This window comes from Strongylocentrotus purpuratus, unplaced genomic scaffold (genome assembly GCF_000002235.5).
Source record: "Strongylocentrotus purpuratus isolate Spur 01 unplaced genomic scaffold, Spur_5.0 spur5_contig_816, whole genome shotgun sequence".
Classification (NCBI taxonomy): Eukaryota; Metazoa; Echinodermata; class Echinoidea; order Camarodonta; family Strongylocentrotidae; genus Strongylocentrotus; species Strongylocentrotus purpuratus.
The window spans coordinates 728,331-745,740 of NW_022145520.1; the positions used below are offsets into that span (position 1 = coordinate 728,331).

At 36.8% G+C, this 17,410-nt stretch overlaps 1 protein-coding gene across 1 annotated transcript in view; it reads right to left on the reverse strand.

Moving 5' to 3' along the window:
• The window catches only part of LOC115917921 (photoreceptor-specific nuclear receptor-like), a 34,310-nt gene extending 25,018 nt beyond the window's left edge, over positions 1-9,292 (reverse strand). Inside the window, exon 1 of the mRNA XM_030979324.1 lies at positions 8,732-9,292. The gene's annotated coding sequence lies outside the window, so the exon portion shown is untranslated. The remainder of the gene's footprint in view (positions 1-8,731) is intronic.
• Between the last annotated feature and the right edge of the window lie 8,118 nt (positions 9,293-17,410).

Sequence of the window (17,410 nt, forward strand, 5' to 3'; positions counted from 1 at the left end):
TCGACATCCACACCCCTGTAAAATTGATTTTGCAGTCCATGACTCGTAATGGGCCGCGTACCCTCGTCCAGATTGGTTGCACTACCCCGTGAAATTGGCAATGAATTCATGTGATGTCTGAATGGAACACATTCATGGTTTATTGTCTGCCGGTTACGAGAAGGTGGGGAGGAGGGGAAGCGGGGTGTTTTGATGAAGGAAAAGGGGGTCGGGCGAATGCAGATCGTGAGATGCAAATCATTCACAGTCGTGTGGGTTTGCTAGAGTGCGTTATTTCAAGAGTTGGCAATAATACATGCTTCGTTTTCATATTTTTCATCTCACGCATATCTGATTGTTTCCTTGTGATAACATTAATTTATGACTGATACACCAGGTCTTATATTTTTATTTATCTTCGGTATAACAGTTCGTTGACGTCTTCCTAATTCCCTATTTTATTATTGTTTTAATTTCTCTGCTTTTCTTTCTTTTTATTAGAGAAAGTACGTTTGTGTGTGGTAGTAGGGGGATATATATATATATATATTTTTTTTTTTGGGGGGGGGGGGAGGGCTCGAAACGTTTTCAATGTACTTCAGCTTCACTTCTGGCGATTGCATTTTCATGTAGTCTTAGATATCATTATTGGTGGTGTTGACGTTGTGGGGGAGGGGTGAGACAATGAACCATTGTGGGATGGGGAGGGGGGGGGGGGGCAACGTTAGGATATAGGTATAAGAACTTTGGAGAAGGAGCAGGAAAGCGGCGGGAGGGGTGTACGTTGAGGAGACGACAACTGTTTGCTCGGAGCTATCCCAACCTCTTCAGGGAACCCGGCGGGACTTGCCGCTGCGGACCCCGGCTGGGTCCGGCTGAGCAAGAATTCACCCAGGAGTCCTACGCACACAAGACTCCACCGCGCTCGGCGCTCCCTGCGTGTGAAAAGAAAAAGTCCAAGCGACCTTTCGGTATAAGAATGGTGAGAAAATGTCACTTGTTTTGTATTCTTTCTCTTTACTGCGTCTATACCCTCGACAACCGCCACTTTGTGAAAAGTACACAGAAAAGTGCATCCAATTGTTATCAGCCGTGATAAGGGAGGTAAAAAAAGTACTCGATGAGGAACTGATAATCATCGTAATTAGCAGACCCTGATCGGCACGCTTTTAAGTTCTAGTTCTAGTGTTCTCGGTGCAAGTGAGCATAACTCCGTGACTGGGTTTGTTTTTGCCCCCACCTGCTTTTTCAATAATTCTTTAGATTGATTTATTGAACTCTCTGTTAAAAAAAATCATTGTTTGCAGTAGTTTTGTAATAACGCCAGTTTTAGTATAAGCAGTGGTACTATACACATAGCAATTATTACTATTAGGCGGTATGGGCCTATTGGTATACTACATGTACATATCACTACTGACAACGTCAGTCGTACACACGGTACTCATTCGTATCCTTTTCCATATACCATCACTGTTAATTAAGCTTTCTTAATTAGGTCATTGCTCCTTTCAACTGATTGAGATCCTTTATAATCATTTCCAAACAGCACAATCAAGCCGCGCCATCCTGCCTTCAGGCTCGATGTTAGTCACTATTCGTTTTATATTCACTTCCATATTTTTTTTTCTTCACAACTGGAAGTTCGCAACAATTATTGTTGATGCCCGCCATCACAATCACGCTTTACAACCAGAAGCATTTTTATGTGACAAATTAATTGGGTAAAGATAAGAGAAGAGAAATACCATTAGGCGAGAAAAAAAAAATCAGTTCAAACATCGACTTCCTGTGTGAATCAACGATACGTGATCCATTAGAATGAAAGATGCATGAATATGAGCTTTTGTTTCGCTTTTGGCAAATGGTGGGGGGTTTTTTTCTTGGCTAAATCTGCAATACCCAGCAAGGATTGCACCGGTAAGAGAAAGCGGAAGACATTAGTGAAAGTAGAATGATATAGATATAAAGAGAAAAGGATAGAGCTATGAACGGGGGAATTACTCCAAAGAGAGAGAGAGAGAGAGAGAGAGGGGAGGGAGGGGGGGGGATGAGGTGAGGGTGAAAGAGAAAGAGAGATGCAAAGTGAAAGAGAGAGAGAGAGAGAGAGAGAGCGTGTTTAAAGAGTCGGAGGAAAGCCCAATGAATGGTTAAGATAGAAAGTAGGAGAATGAGGCGGAATAGACGGGAAAAGGGAGAGAGGGAGCATAGGAAAGAGAAATGGAAATAGAGAGAGAGAGAGCACCGAAAGGAGAGGGAGAAAGAGAGGGAGGGAGAGAGAGAGGGAGGGAGAGGGAGAAAGATGCAGAGCGAGTGAGAACGAAGATAAAAGAAAAGTCCAAATGACCTTTGCGTTGGGGGCTGGCGAAACAGCCGCCATTTTCTACATTATGTTAACACCGCTGAGCTAATAGAGAGAAAAGTACGTCCAACTAATCGGCAGATTAAAGGCAGGTATGGCCTCACAAACCTACTTTTTTTGGGAGACGCTCGTATTTTCCAAAGTTTCAGTTTCGCAAAGGTTCGTAATTCTAAAGTTGAACAGAAACACATTCATTTCATTTTCGGAATTATCATCATGAAGAATCATGAACCCTAATCAATAAATTTACGAAATTTACGAACTATATTCCACTTTCGGAATGATGAACCTTATTTCATATTGGAATTACGAAACTCGAAATTACAAACCTTCGGAAAAAACGAACCTATGGAAATACGAACTTTAGGAATAACAACAGTTCTGCAAGGTTTTCAGAACAATGGAACTTGAAATCAATGAACCTCTTTGTAAATATGAACTGTGAGGGAAATAGATAGAAAGAAAATGTCGTGAAACCCTTTTCACATCATCTACAGCAAGATGACACTTTGATCACATAGTGAAGAGACTTGGCAACGTACTTTGACTAAAGTGGTACTTACAACTACTTAAGAAAAGAAACACACGATCCTTAAAAGCTTACACCGCAAATTAAAGAACTCATTCTGTCATTCACGCGACTAACGATTCCCAACGCGGATCGATTTTGCGTTGACGAAGTGTGTCAATGGCTCGACGTTTTTGTAAAGCAATACAATTTTCACTTTGGGGCAATATTCAATCCACTAAACATCAAATTATAAGGATGGTGTATGAAATATATGAAGTACGATAACTTTCACCAAATAAATCTGACCGTTAATTTACATTGCAACATTTTCTAAGTTAAAAACGAATATTAAATGAACAAACAGTTATTACATTATCACCACCATTACCAACGAAGGTTTTATTTTGACTGCTTTTCATAGTAATTGGACTGCGGTGTTGCACCAAAATCCCCTAAAAGTATAGTTGGGTTTAGGGCTCTCTCCCTTTCGGAAATTCTTCGGACTTCAACGTCGATCTCGCCTTTAATCCCCCTGCTAATGTGCACGCGTGCGGCGTTGCACCGTGACGGTTCCGTCAAAAGTGCGTTCCCCTCAATACGGAGACGTGTACACAAAATGGCACTCGGTCGACTCGGCGAAAAAGTGCACTCGCGCTGTGTCACTTTTTTCAATCAACTTTCCCCAGGTAGTCTGTGAACTTCATACCCACTTAGGGTGGTATTACATTTCGGATTAACAAATAAAAAGCAACGGCATTGCCTAGATTTTAGTTGTTGATTGTACTTATACATCTATCAGTGTTTTTCTAGCTCTTGACACACACAAAATGGTCAAAAAGGCCAAAACATTGATTTTTTTTTCTTGTACGAACCTATTTCAATATTATTCATAATTTTCACCTATTTTGGGATATTCGCATTAACATGGATAACTTTAAGTTTAGAATAATATTACTTCAAACTTTGATTATAAACCAGTCTGATAATGATTGCATTTTTCAAATTTATTATTCATTGAATAATTCAGTGGATATAATATCAATTATCATGTAAGATTAAGGCGTTGTACGATAGTAGTTGTTATACTCTGAAAACCTAACTTTGACATACGTAATGGTATCTTTTCACAAAAGTGATATCACCTGTCATTAATCTAGTACTGAATTTCGAATATCCATTAAAATGCCTACAAACTCACACGTTCAATCTTTTTATCTGAAACAATGGTCCAATTTCCTAGACTACTCTATAAGAAGTACCGATATTGGGATCAGCGCAAATTATCGTATCGATATGATTTTTATCAGTTGTCGCCGAATCGGAGACGGCTGCTTCAAAAGCAACAAAAAAAGTACAGCCGGTTTTTAATATCCATTATTTGCACCAAATTTGTTTAGTATTATGTTAACCTCATAATGCCGGTGCTTCAGTATTTTCTTTACCTTATTTCAGCCTTGATTGCTTAGGGATACCATAGTCAATGACATTACGAAAATTGATCTTCTACTTTCAGCATCGGAATGGCGTCATTTCGTATTTGTGAAGCACGGCATTCGTTTTAAAATGAGGGCTCCAACGCGCTGGTTTCTGGTTAATTGAATCATGGAATGGAGCCACCGCAGACCAAGGTTATCAAAGGTAGCGGATTAATTCAGCAATTGCAAATTGTAAAGCATCCAATTAAAAATGAAATTATTTTACAATAAAGTGCATGTTGGGGGACATCAGAAAAGCGCCAGTTCGACTCTAATTCGAACGTAACTAGATTCAGTGAAATATGTAGAAGATGTATTGAATTATGTGGAAATATATGTGTTGAGTGATGGCCAATTTTCAATACAAATATAAAGTTTAGTTTGGTAACGAAAATAATATATACAAATATATGTAATATCTATTATTTTCAATACCAAACTAAAATGTATATAAATGGATGATAAACATTATCCATGATTCAGTTGCGTTGATACTAACGCATTCATCTGCACCAGACCTAATGTTTGATTGATTATCATTTATGTTGATTACTTACACAATGAAAGAAAACTAGAGCTGAAGACCAGTAATGTCTATGAATACAAAACGACAATTTGAGACTAAGGAAACATTTTAAATAAAACATTAGTTTAACCAAGACATTATATTCGAAATCTGATACATACAGGGCAATTACAAACTGAAAGAGTCTCTTATCAAATGTCAATAAACCGGACAATAAAGCAATAAATATTTACAAGAGAACTTACCGAATGCCCTCAGTTTTAAGAGGTATATATATATATATATATATATAAACTTTATGACTGTATATTCATATCTTAGTAGTTAAGCAGGTCGCGAAATAAATGTACTGGTAATATAAGAAGAAAAAAAGCTTAATGTTTTATAACGTAATCAACTGTTCGAAAGAAATTTAAAATGATGGAACTCGGACAGTTCTGACGATGAGACTAATCTTTGATTGCGCTGAGTCGATTCATTTTACTTAAAATATCCAAATGCCTTGTACTTTTAAATAGAATCTTTCCTAACTTGATTATGTCTTTTCGCTATGAATTCGCATATTGGCCACGTTCATAATTATGGAAGCAATGAACTGCTGATCTAAAGTAAAATTAGTGCAGTACTCATATATTTTATTGTTGTAATGGGACATATTCGGGTTAATGGCGATTAACGATTGTAAAATTTGAAAAATGCAACGAGCAAATATGACAGCAAAGCGGCTTTCAGAAGCAGTTTTGGGAGAGGTATTTACAAAAGTCATGTAGCATATACACTAATATACACCAGCGGCCCTATACACACAATGATTGTGAATATCACAATGAATAAAAAGCTGGCGCCATACATTTTGTATATGATTCATATAATAACAATGCGAATATTTCGACATAATTGACCTTTAAAAATTATTGAAAAAACTCTATGTCTAGTTCATTTTGTTTGTCATTACATTGGTTGTACGGAATCTGTACTCTATTGTAAAATAACACACGTTAACGTTATTATACATTATGCATAATGTATATAATACATGTAGTTACATGTACATGTATATAGTTGTACAATTTATATCCCTATGATGGTATTGCCATACATCGTAATAGAACATGTTCTCCGGTACCGGTATATTAAATCAGGAAAATGATTGGTTCCTTCAACAGGATTTCCATTTTGCATTATGCGTACATATACCGATTTTCTCGGTTGTGGATGTTAAAAAAAAAACGACCAAGCTTTGAGGAAATATTCCAATCATTACAGTATATTGTAACAGATTTTACTGTTGCTATTACTGTTACATTTTGGCACCCAATACAATTTGACGGCACGCCTGAAACTCAATTTAAAATCCAACCGCTTATTATTCCACGAAAATTCAGTTTTTATTTCCTGTGATCACGGTGGGGGTGGGGGGGGGGGTGCATTAAACGGCATCCTCCTTTACCTTTAAAGGTAAAGACCAGTTATGGTCATGCGATTGCATTTTGAAAGAAACGTTGTGGAATCGATCAGAAAAGGTTTATCATCTAGCATCTAGCATCTGCAAGGTTCTGGAATCATCAAAATGATAAGAAATTTGGCCCATTCTTCGTAAAGTTACAAGCACTATACACAGAAAGATGTATATGGGACTACCCTATATCTCTCACAGACCATGAGAGAAACAAATTTACCAAATATATGAATTAGTAGGCGATTTCCCGGCAAATTTTTTAACATCATGTATTAGTCAAAACATATTCTTTCACATGATTGGTAATGAGAGCTTCCATTTCATTTTTTGAAATTGGGGCTTTTCCAATACTGGTCTTTACCTTTATTCGTAGTCATATCATGTTTTCAGATATTTGTCCTAGCTGCAAATGGGATACAGTACTTTCGACCGTCCAACCAATACCGCAATAACTGGGACAAAGGTAAAGTCGTTAAAGCATGTTTGTCTCTAGTAAGTCTATACTTCCAAAAGTACTACCAGCCGAAAAATCCCCGATACGATTCAAAGCATAATGAAAACCCCGTATGCGATTGCGGAAACCACAATGAACCTGTTGAAAGTGCAGGGAAACGCTGGCAAAACCATATTCGAATAGCGACCTATAATCACAATAGCCTACATCCTGTGTACGTGTACATTGTAAGTTTTGTTAAAGACAAACAAAAGTAGTTATTAATTTACATAAAGAAGTAAATTAATGCATGTTTTTATATCTTTTAAAGCTATTTTCCGCGATTTCGTGCGGGTGAGTTCTCCCTATAGCTCTCGATGTATGGGAATATTTATCAAATTATTTTAAACAGAATTATTTAATCAAAATCATTGCTGTATATAATCTCTCTCTTGATTCTCTCTCTCTCTCTCTCTCTCTTCTCCTTCTTTAACGTTACCTTTCTTTCTCTTTCTCTCTTTCTCTCTCTTTCTCAGTATATCTCCACTCATCTGTCCATCTTCATCTCTTTCTCTCGCTCTCTCTCCCTGCAAGAACAGTACCTGTGTATAATTAACACAATTACACACACATATATATACACACGCACATGCATAATATAGTGTGTAATTAATTGTGTATCTGTTACATACATGTACATTTACAAACACACACACACACACGCACACGCACACACAGATATAATACATCTGTGTCTGATACTGATGAAAAGCGACAGCATAACATACTACCACGAATGATTATTGATGCACTTGAAGTTGAAGCATCCAGGAATCACCTACGCCCAAGATTTACTATACCACTATCTTTACAAAATTCATGCCCATCGCCTGCACTCCATACCCTCCAACTAAGGATTTTATAACATATTTACAGCAGCCTACTACTTCGAATGCGATATACTCGCTGATCTCCGAAAAGCGGAGGGACAACAACAGAGAGGTGTGGTGTACTGGTAGTGGTAATATTTTGATCAATGAAAATGAGGATGGTGCAGGTATATGCGCACACAGGTATTCTCAAGTATAAATTCTTTGCATGATGCAATGCGTTGCGTACATAAACATGCACGTATATAATTATAATCTTTATAAATTAGTGGTCCGGCATAACAAATAATAAACCTCGAGAAAATATGAAAATATGAAACGCATGAACATAAAAGAATATGGAGCCTCATTCGTTCTTGTTTAGAAAATATACGGGAGGATCTATGTTGAAGCGTTCTTTCTTCTTCTTCTTCTTCTTCTTCTTCTTCTTCTCCTCTTCCTTCTCATCTATCACATTCTTCTCTTCTACTTTCTTTAATCCTGAAGATACTAGCTGATGCAGGGCATATCCGTTTAGGAAAAAAATTCAATTTTTTAAAGAATTGTCTCCCTATAATATATATATACAAAATTATACACCTGTATATCCGGACAACAATATAGCCTACCAATATAAAGAAACATTATAATACAAAGCATATATCTTTAAAGACCTTGCTAAGTCAACATTATAATTAGTTTTACATTCCGAATAGTTCTTCGTAGATAAAACATCACAAGCAGGGGGTGTATACTGCTTCTTGCAAATAATAAGAACATAACATTAATCTTTATAGATTTAAAAGATGTTTTTGGTGAGACTGAGAAAATATTTGTATTCGCCCTTTTCGTGGCGTCTACCAGTGGGTTGGCCTATATACTGCAGGGTTAACAAACCTGAACCGAGTCGAAGCATTTGTGTAGGATACCAGTACAGTGTTGTGTGTCACTCTTGATCAGTGAAGCTCATAACTAAATATGTACTAATCCCCTAACAAAACCTCTGCAGGCGGGTTTGTATGCATTTGAGCAAAACAGTCCCCGCCAACGCACATTCCTCATATTATTAGAAACGAAGGGAATATAAAGAAAAAAGAAATGTTTATTATTTTCTCACCTTAGAAGAATATCTTGAGAGACAGTTGATCAGTATTAAAATCCTGATTGCCAATGCCTGGTTGCAACTTTTCTCGCTCTATTTTATAGTTCCACAAATGGTCAGCTAACCCTGCACTCGATCAATTTGATAGTCGAATTCAGATGCTATTTTCAGAGGCCAAAACGTCAGCAAATGAGTGACGATTTCGCGAGCACAATCGATGAATGAAACGGGCGGCTCTTAGCTCCTAACAAACGCTGAGCGGCTGGAGTTTGAAATGGATACGCTTGCTGGCAGTCAATACTATTTGTCTCTGCGTCGAAAGTCCAAGGAGATAAAGAAGAATGCTGTCAATTCGCAGTGACGTATATAGGCAGCCATGAACTTTGGAAATGTGGGCGAAAACTGTGGCTTTTCTTTCTCTTCAAGTTGCTCATGCAGGCCCCAAGGACGTACAATTCTTCGTGTGTTAATTGCTGCCTGGTCCGTCGTGTACCAGTTGAACCTGTATATGCGGAGCGGTTAATGAACACCGTGCAAGTCGTCGTGTACGTGCGGACGAATCCGCTTTGAACTACACACCGATAACCAGGTCATTTTAGCACGGGTAAGACAGTGACGATTAAACGTTACTCACGCGTGCATGACCGCCGAACTGGAATTCAGCGTGTAGATAAGCGGCGCGTGGCTATTCCGATATTCGATCAATATTCACAGCGCCAGGCGGGTCGGGATTTTTCATTGACGCGAACCGGGGAACAATGAAGTGGGTTTACACAGCTAGGGGTGAAATGAAATGGAGGCTTCTCAAAGCCGAGGCTTACTTTTCTGGCGGTCTGGCCCAATTAAATATAAACTGCAATGTTAGAAAGCAAACATGTCCGATCTGATTCTGAGTTTTCTCCCTCTTTCCCACCCTCTCTCTCTCTCTCTCTCTCTCTCTCTCTCTTGAGGAATTACAGAAGTCAATCCCATTTATACCTGACCCCTAGTTAGGATTCACAAATCAATAGCCTTCGCATAATGGGCCTTTTAGACCTAATACTGATAGTATTGAGGAAATGTCGCAATGATTACGTTAACCTTCATGTCAATGTTTGTAATTCTGGCATCTCAATTCTGACGGCCAACCGACTTTGTGTATTCTGTATATATATTTTAATGTTTAGTCGCTACGTAAAAGGTTTATTTATTTATTTATTTATTAAAACATATTTTAACAGGATAACATTGATCAGCTCGCATGTTGTTTTACATAATGGTCCTGCATAAAGAAGGAAAATACAAATTCAAGAACTGACAAAAAGAATGGTTTAAAACAAAATAACAGTTTTATACAAATGGTAAAAACAGAAAAAACACAAATAGTAAAAAAAATAAAAAAAAATAGGGAAAAACGAAAATTTTATGCTCGTAATTAAAGTTGGGTCATGATACATTATGTAATGAATGATACTACATAGGTTTTTAGTAAGAGCAGGAAACTGAGAGAAGCCTATCAGTTAAGTTTGAATAAATTCCGATGACAAATAAGAGGGTTATCAATTTTTGAAGTTTACAATGCTGTGACGTATCTTGCAAACAAAAACAGAAGCTTATATTCCAAAGACTCACAAGCGATTGAACTAGTGTGCCGTAACGATTGACTTTCTGAGAACGTACATGTATCTATTTAATCCCTTGAGTTCATATACAAAGAGAGAGCTAGCTGGTGACTGGTGAGCAGCAAAGCACTATATATTGGAGTTCATGGCGTTCACGTATTGAAAATGGAATGGGGGGAGGGGGTGGAAATAAGAGGTTTAATAGAAGTTCTTTCTCTTATGTTTGTTTATTTGGTAATTACTATAAAACAGAATTCATCATTGTCATTATTATTATTATTATTACTATTATTGTTAATATTATTATTATTTGTATCATTATTATTTATCATTATTAGCATTATTATTATTATAATTATTGTCATCATTGTATTATAACCAGTTTTACTATATATCACCATCATCATCATCATCACCAATTAATTGATGGTTCCTACAGAGACCCAAATATCAACTCAGAGTAAAAAGGGGAAGGAGGAAGAGGGGACATTTAGAAGAGAAGAGAAGAGAAGAGAGAGAGAGAGAGAGAGAGAGAGAGAGAGAGAGAGAAAAGAGAGAGAGAGAGAGAGAGAGAGAAGTGGGTATGCTATTTGATTGATTTAAGATTTTCGGGGTAAAACATTGAATATTGCATTTTTCTTTGTATGTTCGTTCTTCCATTCCTCGTTCATAACATGGAACACAAATCTTTCTTGTGGCAATGGTAATCGGGATATTAAAGGGAAAGTCCACCCTGAAATTAAGTTAGTTTTAATAGGAGTAGAAAAATGAGAGAAACAAGTCAGTGAAAGTTTGAGCAAATTCCGATTAAAAATAAGGAAGTTAGGATTTTTTAAGTTGTGATCAATCAAACACAAATTGGCAACTCTATGACGTATCATGCGAGCTCAACTTCCATTTGCTCAGTACTAAAAAAAATCTAAAATTTTCATTTTTCCTCAAGAAAAATTTCAACCATACATGCACCCTAAATATAATAATTGCAAATATGTTTCTATACTCCCCCTGCAAGGAAGAAATATATATTCCGTCATCAATAACGAAGAAAACATGATTTTATGGAATATTATGCACAAAGCAAATGAAGGAGAGCTCGTATAATAAGTCACAGAGTTGCCGATTTGTATTTGATTGATCACAACTTCAATAATTCATAACTTTCTTATTTTCATCCAGAATTTGCTCAAACTTTCACTCACCTGATTTTCTTATTATTCTGCCTCTATCGAAACAAACTTATTTTGGGGGTGGACTTTCCCTTTAAACGTTGCTAGAGCACGCTTGAAGGATAATGAAACAACTGAGAAATAGCCTTCGGGATCTACTGTATGATCACACACACCAAAAAGTATATGAATTTTACGAATGACGTTGACTTCGTACACTGTTAAAACAAGTATTAAAAAAATGCGGGTTAAAAAATTGTTGATTAAAAAACGCTCAACAATGGTTAAAAATGTAGTGTTGATTAAAATTTACTTTTAATCTTGCGTTGGTTAAAAACAGTGTTGATCAAAATTATTCCTTTTAACCTATGTTGGTTAAGTCTAAGTCGTTTGCAAAAATTGTAACCCAGCATGGATTAAAAACAAAATTCCGACAGTAATGATAGCCCCCTTCCGGTTAAAGTTTAATCAATGTTGATTAAAGTACTGGTCACGTGACCCAACAGAACGATATCGAAGCGCGTAGCTAGCGATCGCTCGACATACAAATAAAGTACATGCAAAGTACATGCAGTTTACGCGTGCGACAAAATTAACAATGGAGGTTGTCGCGAGGACGCTGAGGAAATGGGGGTTTGGACGGTCTTATCTCCGTGTTTTCAGGTAAGAAATTATTTTAATATTATCATCATCAATTCTAAGATTGTAAGGAAGAAGTGAAATAAGGTTCTTGCTCAAATCAAAAACGATTTGTGTCCCCTAGGCTGTACGTAGCTCCCGACGTAGCTCAACCAATAAGTAACATTTTACTTGCACCGTGCACCTGGCTAATAACGTAAGCACACACACACTCATCAGTCTGCAAGAATCTTCAACCGTGAAGGAGGCAGACCCAATTAAAGAAGGAGAAGTGTGGGCCTATTACGGATCACCTACCCAAATTGCATGCATGAAAAATAATCTTATTTTTTAAATCTAATTGTATCTAATTGTTTAAAACAATTAAATATAAAATAAGATGTCATCATAAAGTGAAACGTCTACATGCATGCAATTTGGGTAGGTCATCCGTTACACTTACTGGCTGAGCTACAACCTACGGGCCGGGACACAAAGCGTTTTTAATTTGAGCAAGAACCTAATTATTTCACTTCTTCCTTCCAATCTTAGCATTGATGATAATCATATTAAACAATTTCTTACCTGCAAACACGAGGATAAGACCTCCAAACACCCGTAAGTTTAACCAACAGGGGTTATAACTGTAACCAACAACCCACTAAAGTTTAACCAACATCGTGTGAATCAAAAAAGAATTAACCTACAATGGTTACAATTTTAACCAACAACCCAAGTAAGTTTAACCAACAACATGTGAATCAGCCCCAAACAAAGCATAAATAACCAACAAAAGATTAAAGTTTTAATCAACAAATGGTTAAAGTTTAATCAACACCATTTTAACCAACATTGAGCAAATTTTTTTAACCAATAATTGATTAAAAATTTTAATCAACCACAGGTTAAATTTTAATCAACAGGCTGTTGGTTGAAGTTTAACCAACGATTGTGTGATTCACCTGGTAATCCGTGGTTGATTAAAATTTTAACCAACTTGATTAAAAATTGTAATACTTGTTCTAACAGTGTATATTGATAGAGCGCCACCACGCGTTACTGGCATGATAACTTCTACATGATGTACATTTGTCATATATATTCGATTGCCTTTGAATTTAAAATCCTTTCACTACATCTCTCCTTTTAATATCTTATGAAAACAAATAATTGATGAGTGCTTTGAAAATTCTACCTCAAAGCATAAGATAAATTTATAAAATGCTACATTTTGAAGACATAACGTATACCCTTGAAAAGTTGTAGTTTATATCAATTTAGTTTATGAAATAGTAAATTATAGCTTTGTGATGTCACCCCCTCGTAGTTTATAAATGAATATTACAAAATCATATATCCATGAAACAATAATTTTGATTATCTATTTCACTTATTATCAGACCTCGAGAACCTTCTTTCCAATATAAATGATAAGGCAAAAAGGAGATAATTGTTTAATGCAAACATATATATTTGTTAAGTACAACATTATCTCGGTCTTCTTTATGACAGAGTGATTTTTTAACTAAATTGTTCGTTTTCCAAATTGATTATGACTAGGTATAACCACGCCTTACACGCCAGTACAGACCCTTTTGAACCCCGTCGTGTAATGCCATGAATGTATTAATATCTGGGTAATATAAGCTGTATGGCTAATCTCTGATTTGTCGTCCGCTAAAGAATACCAAGTAATCTATCAACGTCATTAAAAAGCGAGCAGCAGGGCGCCTTCTCTATCAAATGGATCCACATTTTCCCCAAACGTATCTTTCCCTTGTTTAGCATAGCATTTCCATTATTAATATGCGAATCTGGCTTTTAGTATGGTAATCCCATTTGCAGGATGGCGTCGCACTGCAGCATACGGTCGCGGCGCCGGCTGCAAAACGCCCGGCCCTGGTCATTTTCTCATGTTCGTTACTTGCAGTTGCGCTCTCTGCATGCACACTGCGCGCGCGCCCGAGTCACAGCGCTATTGCAGACGACATATTTTGGCGCCACTTTATTAAGAATGGTCTTTAAAAATGGAGGATGGAAGCGATGGTCGTCTTGTGAGGTTAACGACCCAACAGTTAATAACACCTAGCCTCATCCTGACCCCTGGCAGTCAATTTAAGACTATAAGTGAAGCGCCAGAGTGGTGTGAAGGGAGTGAGTGAGTGGGTGAGAGGGAGGGAGGGAGAGAATGAGTATAACGATATGAAGAGAGAAGCAGATAACAGGAAAGACACAGAGATTATTTACTTCTCTCTTTCTTTTTGTGTGCTTTTCTTTCTTGTGGAAGAACAGAGCCTTTAAGTAATGGCTCTGAATAGAGCAATCTATCCGTATTATTTTACAGTAATTATCTTTTTGTTAAAATAATGTTTATAACTATTATGTATGTATATATGTTTTTATATACGGATAATAAAACCAAACCGCAAACCTCAAAAAGATAGCTAAATGAGGGAGGAAGAGAGAGAGAGAGAAAGAGAGAAAGAGGAAGAAATATTAAAAAAGGGGTAACAGAACGATATGAAGCAAGGAGATAACAAGAAAGACAAATAAATAACTAAAAGGAGGTAGAAAGAGAGAGAGAGGGAAATAAATAATGAGTAACGTAATAGAGGAAATAGGAGGAAAGAAAAAGCAAGAAAAAAATGAGGATAGAGGGAGAGGGAGGGTGGGGGAGGGGGCAAACAAAATAATTAAAATGGGGTGTGGTCTTGGCAGATAGCCTAGTTGTATTGACATATTCACCTTCTTTTGTGCTTTCTTAGAATGATCTAAACCGCTTTGCAAAAACAACACAAATCTGGCAAATGATTATATGATAAAATATTGTCAGTATTTGACAAGACTTTGTTTTACTCTATCAATAAAAATCCTATTTGTAAGAGCAATTTTCATTTTATTTTTCCCTTGGTTTATAAATATGCGTAATATTTTTGCTGATCCATACTATTAATATTCAAAACCTATTTGTTGTGACATTAAATTATAATTTGTAAATTTGTAATTTGTAATTGACGTCAAGAATGTAATTCCTATGATACTAATATAATATTTAGATAATTACTTATAATGTTCGTTAGTTATAAAGCTCTATAACAAAAATTGAACCATCTGTAATCCACGGAGAACCCGACAATGTGAATTCCAATATGAACGACGCTTAAAACAAACAAAATAGAACAAAAATCCACTGTACTGAATTATTAAACTGGGCGAAATGTCTACACGTGACTTACAATTCATATCTAATTCGACTCGCCGATGTTATCATAAAAAAAAAATCATAATTTGCAAATGACCTCTTCGCAATTGGTACGCAAATATAAAAATGTCAAACTCGAAATTTTTCAATGAATTTCTAATCAAGTTTTATCATCACGTGAAGGCTATTTCCGTAGCATCTGTTAAGCAGGAAAGGAACCACGATTTCAATGTCGTTAATTAGCTGATGATAGTGTGTACCGTATATAGTTATTGTTCGGTGATAATAAAAACGTGAGAATTTTCGCATATTCAGTGCACGTGTTAAGCCCGAGTAACATGATTGGGTTCGATAGTCCACCAGATTTTGAAGCGCCAGATAAGAGTCTAATACTGAATAAATATCATAAGTAATATCATGTTGCATGTTATGGATTCAAAATTGTATTGCTGATCATGTTGATTGCAACTACTATAAAAAGACACAATACTTATATATACCAAATACCTATGAAAATGAATATTCAAAACAAATTATGTTATACAACGATGTTACAAGCTGGTATACGTATACACATTCACACACACACACACAACACGCACTCGTATGTAATACACACACACCCCGCCCACACGTATGGCTACGAACTCTATTTTTTTCAGTGAATCTCCAGCTTAAAACAAATAAAGAAATAAATTGGAATCCTTACTTCATGTACTTGTACTTACTTCATGTACAATCTAATTATAGTCCTAAACCTTGTTCTTTAATGAATACCTGAATTCAGTTGCACAACTAAAGTCGTAGGGTTTGGTTCGTTATCACTGATCTTGTTTCGGAATTTTAGGATCAATGAAATCAAAGATAAGGTCGCGTCGGTTCCAAAAAAGAGAGTTTACAACTTTCAGTACACGGGGTTGACATGAAATAGGCGCCTTTTTTGGAAGGGGGGGGGGGGGGGGGGGGGAATCGGTGCTGCTTATCGATGGTTTACATGAAAAGAGTCCTGCTTGTGTTTCTTCAAAAAAGAAAGAGAAACGTTTATCCGAGTATTTGTAGTTTCAAGTTTTATTCTCCTGTTTATTCATGTGATGATGCTCGTTTTGTTTGTGTGGGTGTGTGTGTGTGTGTTTGTGTGGGTGTGTGTGTATGTGAGAGAGCATGTGTGTGCATGTATATTTGGGCGTGTCTGTGCGTGTGTGGGAGATTTTGGTGAGGGTGTGTGCGGCCTAAACAAAATATTTAAAAAAGTGTGCGTGCGTGAGCCACACAAAAAAAAAAGAATTAGAAAGGAATTAACTGAAAATTCAAATGTATTCGCCAATATTGCGGAGGGGCAAAGAACAACTCCTGTCTTATTAGGAAGTTGTTGTTGATATTATTTACATATTCTAAAAATAAGTAAACCCTGCTTCAAGATGTAAGTCAAATATGTAATATGCAACTAAAGGATATAATTTGCAAAATATAATATTTTCACAGCTCAATAAACCTTAATTATATATTTAAAATAAGTTATTTCATAAGTTTGTTTTGCTTATAGAAGCTCTTTCCCCTCTTCACAATAATCTTTACATTCAAACCGGCTACAAATATCTTTTGTGTTATTCTACACAATGGAAAAGGGCGAATTATGCCATTTCTACGAGCAAGTCTTGGAAATATGAAATATTGATGTCGGTTTTGTTTTCGAGGTACGCCAAAAATCACCATGGGCGCGGAATTATATGGATAATACCAAGGGATTTGCGTCGCCTAAAAGCTGGTAATATGTCATGGCTTAGAGCAATATACAACCCAGAACCTACTTTTATTAATCTCGCCTATAGATACTTTATTTTCGCTAGGATGTTGGCAGTTCCACTCAGGGGCGTATCTAGGACCTTATAAATAGGGGGTGGGAGGGGGGGGTAGATTACCGAAAATTATACAAGTAAAGGGAGGATTTTGGATTTAAAGCGGGCGGGGCGGCTGCGCCCCTTCCCCCTGATTCCACCACTGGTATTGCTTACAACCCACCCCCCCCCCCCCCAAAGCCCCATTTACGTCAAGAAAATGTAAAAGGTATACAATTCCACTCCCATCCCCGACCCTTTACTACTGTACA